The sequence below is a fragment of the Lepidochelys kempii genome, chromosome 6, assembly GCF_965140265.1.
Source record: "Lepidochelys kempii isolate rLepKem1 chromosome 6, rLepKem1.hap2, whole genome shotgun sequence".
In the NCBI taxonomy this organism is placed as follows: domain Eukaryota; kingdom Metazoa; phylum Chordata; order Testudines; family Cheloniidae; genus Lepidochelys; species Lepidochelys kempii.
This window is the reverse complement of record NC_133261.1, coordinates 7030596-7039293: the sequence shown is the minus strand read 5'-3', so window position 1 is coordinate 7039293 and position 8698 is coordinate 7030596. Positions and strand designations below refer to the sequence as shown.

Genomic DNA, 8698 nt, shown 5'->3' with positions numbered 1-8698 from the left:
GAAGAATAATGTATGTAAAATAGGTTTCAGAGTAGCAGCCGTGTTAGTCTGTATTCTCAAAAAGAAAAGGAGGACTTGTGGCACCTTAGAGACTAACAAATTTATTTGAGCATATAAATAAATTTGTTAGTCTCTAAGGTGTCACAAGTATTTAAAATACTTAGTTTTAAAACAATGTTTAATTTTTAATGTTGAACTCCTCAATTTCATTGAAGGTCAGGTAGGATGGGTATCTGAGGTGGACACACATTGAGTATATATCCCAAACAATTGAGAAATGCCAATTTTAGGAAAAAGCAATCCAAAATATTTCTGTGTCCAGTGTATCCATAAGCATTTTTTTAAAGAAATAATGTATTGAGGTTGAGCTGCTAAAAGCATGTTCTCTACCTGTTGATTTGAACCCATCACTTTCCTCTTTGAATCCCTCTGCTCACTCCTCATCTGATATTCAATCAGATTTAAATTATTGGTCACCTTTTCAAGGAAACTCTGTCTCCTACCTAGACAATATCGACAACAAGTGTGTTAAGCCAGGGATAGTCAATAGGCGGACCATGGGCCAAATCCAGACTCTGAGATGCTTTTGAATGGACCCCACAATGTTTTTATTTGTTTATTATCATTATGGTTTTTTAAACATTTTTTTCTTGGAGTCTGGACCTTGACTATACCTTGACCAAGAAATTTGGACCTTGACAAAAATAGGCTATCCCTTCATTAAAGTATATATCACTTACTTTCTCCTCAGAGCACATTCTGTGGTATCTGAGTGCCTGGCTGTCAATAACATATTTCTTGGTATGGTTGGGGAGGTTACTAGATCTATGAAGGTAGGTGTGGTGATCCATGGGTTTCTTGTATATGGTTGTCTGTAGGGTTCCATTGCTGAAGCTGATTGTGGTGTCCATAAGTTGTGGGAAACCTCCAGAGAGAGTTTAATGGATGGGTGGTGGTTGTTGAAGTTGTGGTGGAAGTCTGAGGGAGTTTAAGCTGTCTTCCCATAGGATGAAAATTTCTCAGGTATATCACTAGTTTCATGATGCACTTCTCCAGAAATTCTTCTTCAGGATGACCCATGAAGAGGTTAGCATATTGGGGAGCCATCCTAGTACCCCTGGCTGTTCTCATGCTTTGGACAAAATGTTTATTGTTGAAGGTAAATCTATGACAGGCGAGGATGAACTGGATGAGTTTGGCTATGTGTTTGGGATGGATAATTGATGGTTGTCCATTGTCTTTTAAATATTTGGGGCAGGCAGCTATCCTGTCATTGTGAGGGATATTGGTGTATAGGAAAGTGACATCCATGGCGGCAAGGATGGTATTCTGAGGAAGGTTGTTAATACTGTGGAGTAGAGTAGGGCTCAAATGTACTTGAGCCATCCAGCTCCTGTGAGAGTGGACTGTCTGGAAAGACTCTTGCCCAGGCTTACAGCACATGCACGTTTCAATCTCTTTGGCTCATGAGTGTTTGTACGCAGTGTTCTAGAAAGCAAATGTTTCCTTTAATAGATGTTTTCAGTATTGCTTCCTCAAACGGGCAGTCAGTGCCACACACTGGCTGAAATAAATGCTGAGTGACTGAGATCAAGTAGGGGATGTTGAGCTCAGTGGTGCACAATCCCCTCCATTATAAGACTGCTGATTTTGCAAAATGCTGTGTTTTTGAGGAGCTGTGTCTAGGGAACTCCTTGCTCAAATGACCCTGAAATTTGGGTCACTAACCCTATCCTGTTCCCCCATGAGACAACAAATTTCAAGATAGTCCAAGTAAGCATAGAGATCTTACAGCACTAAGAAGAAATAACATTTAAGTAGAAAGGGCTTCTCAACCTAAACTAAAGCAGAGCTGGTGCTTCATTACAGAATCATAGGACTGGAAGGGACCTCGAGAGGTCATCAAGCCCAGTCCCCTGCCCTCATGGCAGGACCAAGCACCATCTAGACCACCCCAGACAGGTGTTTGTCTAACCTGCTCTTAAAAATCTCCAATGATGGAGATTCCACAACCTCCCTATGCAATTTATTCCAGTGCTTAACCACCCTGACAGTTCGGACATTAGGAAAAATTTCCTATCTAAACTTCCCTTGCTGCACATTTTCTGTTATTGCTTTTTTGTCTTCATTGAGTAATGGGCCTACTCTGTCCTTTGTCTTCCTCTTGCTTCTAATGTATTTGTAGAATGTTTTCTTGTTACCCTTTATGTCTCCAGCTTGTTTGATTTCCTTTTGTGCCTTGGCCTTTCTAATTTTGCCCCTACATACTTGTGTTGTTTGTTTGTATTCGTCCTTTGTCATCTGACCTAGTTTCCACTTTTTGTAGGACTCTTTTTTTTTATTTTTAGATCATGGAAGATCTCCTGGTTAAGCCAGGGTGGTCTCTTGCCACTCTTCCTATCTTTCCTGTGCAGCGGAATAGTTTGCTCTTGTGACCTTAATAATGTCTCTATAACACATAATAAATGGGTTAATTGTTTATCAGGTCCAAATACCCTTACACTGCACTGGAGACATTACCGTACCAGGACTGGCCTGGAGGTGTCTTCGCATTAGCTCCCCATGTTGCAATGTGGGTAAATTTGCTTTGTAAGTAATGACAGTCCTCACAGCTCCCCAAAAGGACAGAGAAAGTAGCGTGAGTGAAGGGACTGATTTGGTCGCTGGGAGGTAAGCAAAGCCACAGTGCTGTTAGCTACACCTGTAAAAGACATGTCCCAGCAAAGAGATGGAGGAAGATATGAAGAAAATCAAAAATAAGTCTTCCCAGAAGGTGTAATCTGCACTGACTGCTGAAAGGGAAATAAAGGGTCAGATCCTCCGGATGAGCCATTGATGCCCAGCAGAGCTCAGGGTGAGGGGTGAAGGCTACCATCACAGCCACCTGATCCTCAGACTGCCAGGCACCAGTCTGATCCTGAGCAGCAGCTTAGAGCAGCCAAGGGATCATTCCAGCTTCTGGGATCACCACAGAGACAGGGTCCTGAGTCTATGCCCCCTCCTCCAGTAGCTGTGAGCTGTGATGTCATAGATCTGGTTATACAGGAAGATTTCCTAGGAAATTTTCAGTTGGCCACTTAAGCCATTTTAAAGTGGACTTTGCACTGCACTGAGGATAAGGATTGGGATCAAAAAATGCAAACCAACCTCGCATTAGCGGAGTTCAAAGTGGGCCAGAACTATGTTTTATTTGTATAGAAGTAATCCCATTGGCTTCATTTTTGTTATGTCAATATAAGTAAGAGAAGAATTGAACCCAGGATGTATAAGTCATCTGTTACTTACTGGGTACTGCTTTTCTTTAAATTACAAACATCAGGCTGTCTATGGAATGAGTAAACTGTATATAAAGTCACCATTTTCTACTCTGAAATTTTGGTTTGTTTTAACTTCCTTCTGCAGAAAGAAGTAAAGCATTTCAAGATGTTCTGTCCAGATTAAACCTGGAGAAGCACAGAAGCATCAAGATCAGGCTGAGGGATGTCCTGGAGATCTGCCCAGAAAACATCAAGAACAAGATTCCAGAGGCATTAGGTGATTTACCTTGGCATTTCCTGAGGAAGGTCATGGCTCTGAATGGGACGGCCAGAAATACAAGCATTGGGCACAAGGCTCCTGCAGAAGAAATGGGTGATTATGAGGAGAAACTGCATATTGATGGCACTTTCTGTTTTAGTGACACTGAGATGAAAATTTCTCTGCAACCTCTTGATGTTCTTTGTGCTCTTCTGCTTTGCTCAGACAGGTTCCTAAAGCAGGAGATCCTGTTCAAAATGTCCATGTGCCAGTTTGCCCTTCCTCTGCTGCTACTCACCCTTGACACCCCCAAGTGCACCCTAATACTGTGGGCCATGAGGGACATTGTGCGGAAGTGGAGGCCGCACTCCCTGGCAGAGAGCAGAGGGTTCAGAGAGGAGAGCCTGGTGCTCACGTCAATGCCAACCATTTCTTTTGTGTGGATGGGGAGCTACAGCTTCTCCAAGTCCCACCTCCTCAATGAGGTTCTCGGCCCCTCCCAGCAGCACCACGATTTCTTTATCAGTGCGGGACATGGAGTCTGGGAACTTCCTTCAGAAAATCGCAGATGGGCTGGTTGAGATTTCCTGGTATTTCCCTGGGGGGACGGAAAATTCTCATCTTTTCCCAGAACCCATTGCAGTTACAAATCTGCATGGAGACATTGAGTCCCACTGGCTACAGTTTAGCTTTTTAACAGAGGTCTCCTTCACAGTGTTCATAGTTACCGAGAGCATCGGTGAGAGAGAATAGGCACTGATATCATCTCGGAAAGAATCCAGCTCTAAATATTACTTCATCCTCAACTGCAAGAATAAGAAACCCAAAGAAACTCTGGGATTCCTTAATAAGCGGTCCTCAGTGTTGAAGCTGAGCAAATCACAGCTACTGGTGAAAGATCATACCATGAATAATGCAGGATTTGTGAAAAAGGTGCAGTCCACCATAGGAACCATAGTGAATTCATCTCCGAAGACAGTGAGTTTGGAAGCCATGGCTGTGACGGCACATGACCTAGGAATCCTGTTGGATGAGGACTGTCAGGCGTGTCAATGTGCGAGCAAATATACTGAAGAAATCACTTCAGAAATAAGAGATGGGGCAAAATACAAAAGGGGAATGCTGAGCCTGCAAGGAGACCGATGGAAAAACTTGGCTAAAGTGGAAGAAGAGATGAGCCGAATGAAAAGGCAAGGGGTCATGGCCACTGAAAAGTATAAATCTGAGCTGAAACAGAAATGGTTAGAGATACGTAGACAGCGGAATCAGTGTGACCGTATTAATGGTTTGACTAAGTTCATCAAGGGAATAGTACAGCTGAAGCCAGTGGAGAAACCTTACTTTCTGAAATGGATGAAATTTAGCCTGGATAATATTGCGAGGGCGAATCTTTCTAAAATGCGGGCAGACTATAAAGAGAAATGTGAAACTCCAGGAGTGGACCGAAAACAGCTGGAGGAATTAGATAAATTAATATCTGACAGTTCCTTGGGGGTGGAGCATTTCATGCATGAGTTGGGGCAGTTCTTTGAAGCTGAATGCTCAATGGTTAAAGAAGGGAAAATGGAAGAAAGCCAAAGACATTTCACCCGTCTCCCAGGCATAGCAGCTGACCTGCTGCTGGAAGGGTTTCCTGTGGAGCTGATCGATGGAGATGCCTCCAACATCCCCATGAACTGGGTAGTAGATGTTCTAACTCATCTCCATATCAGACTAGGGGATAGATCCAGAATGGTGGTTGTAACAGTGCCGAGAGTGCAGAGCACTGGGAAATCCATCCTTCTCAACACCATGTTCGGCCTGCAGTTTGCAGTGAGTAGTGGTCGATGTGTGCAAGGAGCCTTCACGACGCTCATTAAAGTTACAGCAGCTGTTCAGGAGCTGCTTGGCTGTGATTTCATCCTGGTGATAGATGCTGAAGGTCTGAAGGCCCCTGAACTAACAGCACTGGAAGACAGTTATCAACATGACAATGAGCTGGCCACCCTGGTGATTGGACTGAGTGACATCACCATCGTTAACATGGCCATGGAGAATGCCACAGAAATGAAGGATGTTCTGCAAATTGTGGTCCATGCATTTCTCAGAACAGAGAACAGCCAAACTGCCAGTTTGTGCACCAGAACGTCAGTGATGTGTCTGCTCATGTTCAAAATATGAGGGACAGAAAACACCTCCTGGAGCAGCTGAATGAAATGACCAAAGCTGCAGCAAGGATGGAAAAGCAAAGCAGGGAAATGACATTTTCTGATATTATGGAGTATGACCCAGAAAAACACAATTGGTACATGCCTGGCTTGTGGCATGAAGTCCCTCCCATGGCTCCCGTAAACACTGGATACAGTGAGAGTGTGTGTGAGCTAAAGAAATACCTGTTTGAATTCATAGAGAACCGTTCACGGAAAAGAGCTGGAAAGGATATTCCTGATTTTATTGTATGGTTGAAGAGCTTGTGGAAGTCAGTGAAACATGATAACTTCATCTTTAGCTTTAGAAACAGCCTTGTAGCTGAAGCCTATAACCTGCTGTCTGTGAAGTATTCTGAATGGCAATGGGGTTTCCGCAAGGAGATGTATCTCTGGATATCTGAAAAAGAAACTTTTATCTAGAATCAGCTGCCAGAGACACTAGAGGGTGATCTCTTTCACAGCTTAAAAATGGAAGCACAAGGGAAACTACAGCAGGGAGAACAGAAGCTCTTGAATAACTTAGAACAGTATTTGAAAGGTGAAGCTCCAAATTTGAACCTGATAGAAAAGTACAGAGAAGATTTCAAAAGGAGCGCAAATAGCCTCAAAAGAGAACTTGAAAATTATTCAACCAGTAACTGTGAGGAAGCAATTCGAATACGAAGAGGACAGCACAAGATAGACAATACCCAGTCTGGGTACAAGCAGAAAATTGAAGGGGACTCTTGGCTGAATGCCGAAACAGAGAAGATAAACTAGACCATGAGAAACTGAAGAAAGAATTTGAAACGATGTGGCGAGAAACCTTGTCAGAGTTAACGCTCTGTACTTTACAGAAACGTCAAGTTGTTCAAGATATCGATCTCCAGCTGAGAAAGGATCTGAAGCACAGAGGGGCTGCTGTCAGACAGATACTGCAACATGCAAAAAGCCTGCTGGATTATAGAATGAAGTCTTTCACAATGAAGAAGGAATACTTAAACCTAAAATGGACCAGAGCAGTTGTAGAATACTTCTCACAGGAATGTTACTGTAAAACTGAAGAGCTTGCTCTATCTTTAATGACTGAATGCAAGAAATACATTGAAGAAAAAGTTAAATCCAAAACAGACTATGATGAAACCTATTGTGGAGAACTGCTGCATATGGTTAATGAGAGGTTAAAAGAGGAGGAGATTGAGAAACTTCACACTTCTCCTTTGTTTGAAGTTGACCTGAAGCTTCACGTTTGGGGGAAGCAGCTTGGGCATTTCAGAAGATGCATGAAGATTTTATCAAAGAAAACGATCCTCAGCAACGTCTGGAGAAGCTGAAACCTCATTATTTCTCCATATTTACTGATCTCTATTTGGAAAAGAAAGAAAGCCGAACAAGGGTGAGGAATTTCTGTGATCAGTGTCTCAAACCTGCCCTGGTGGGTTATGTCAACAAAAGGCTCGGACTAGAAATAGTTGACAATATTCTCAGCAGTGAACAGGCCCTTGAATACACCAGCCGAAGCTTCTTTCAGTTCTTTTTGCTAAAGAAGCTGCTGGAAGAGATGAACTTTGACAACTATGTGAAATACATAAATAACTATGAAGAGTTTGTCAAATCCTGGATACAGAGATGTCTGATAGACCACTATGGAGGGAAGGCAAGTTTGAGAGATTTGGAGAAAGGGATTCTATCCAGAATAATAAATAAAATCAAGGGAGTTCTGAAAAACTCCATAAATAAAAACAATAACACAGATTCTGCCTTTGTAGACAGCTTTTGCAAAGAGCTGCCGCAGGACCTGGCCATTTCCAGCAATAGCTTAGTTGGAGTACAGTTTAAAAACACAGCAAAAATTGAGCAGCTTTCTGGTAACATTGAAATCTTCCTTCTGGAGCTGGAACAACAAATCTTAACCCAGTTTAATCATTTGGAACTTGAGACCAAACTCTCCAGCCTGCCAGTGAAACCCCAGGATGAGATCTTCAAGCGAGTGTTTGGCTGTGGGAAGCAGTGTCCGTTCTGTGAAGCCCCCTGTGAAGCAGGAGGCACTGACTATAAAGAGCATTTTGTATCAGTCCATCGACCCAAAGGGTTAGGGAACTTCAGGGATTGTGATTCACAAAAGCTTGAGCATTCCATATGCTCCTCTGATGTGGTTTCCAATCGTGAATTCCGAACTGCAGCCGCAGATGGGAAATTTCATCCCTACAAAGATTACCGCCATTACTACCCAGACTGGCGCATTCAGCCTGATCCCAGCATTGATGCTTCTGATTTCCGGAAATTTGTTTTCAAATCATTCAATGACCAGTTAGCTAGAACGTATGGTGCTAAAGCAGCAGAACTTCCAGGAGACTGAAAAAATATAATGAAAGAGCAGGCGCTGAAGAGCCTAAAGGAAGCATTTTACATGAAATAATAGACATGCCAAGAGTCTATTTAAATAGGATGCACTTCAACAAAACAAAACCCTTAATTTTAAAAAATGGAATATGAACCAATCTGACAGCCTGTACCGTTTTTTAAATTGAAAACGAAAAAAAAATCAATTGCAGGTCACATCTTCCAGTTAGTGCAAGGCTGCTGCACAGGAACAGCCATACCAAAGCAAACTGATAGTCCTTGTTTCCCTGTGTCCTTGCTGAACCAGAATAACAGCCCATCTAGCCTGGTATCCCCACCTCTCTGCAGTACTGGATCAGACCAATCACCCACATAGCCTAGTATCCCACATGCTTGCTGTATTGGATCAGACCTACAGGCCATCTAGCTCGGTATCTCATCTCCCTGCTGTACTGGATCAAACCAGTGATCCATCCTGTCTCTGACAGTGGCCATTACAAAATGTCTCAGTGGGAGGTGCAAGAAACCATCTAATGGAAATTGTATAGAAACGTTTTTAGAGGAGAAGCTTCTTCCTAACATAACTATGTAAACAGGGTCCGAATGAGTTCTCCCATGACAGCTAGCTGGGAGCGGGAGAGACTTTAGGAGCAAATTGTATTTACATGAAC

At 42.8% G+C, this 8698-nt stretch overlaps 1 pseudogene; it reads left to right on the top strand.

Moving 5' to 3' along the window:
* The first annotated feature begins 225 nt into the window (after nucleotides 1-225).
* LOC140912852 (up-regulator of cell proliferation-like) lies at nucleotides 226-8103 on the top strand (annotated as a pseudogene).
* Nucleotides 8104-8698: the final 595 nt, after the last annotated feature.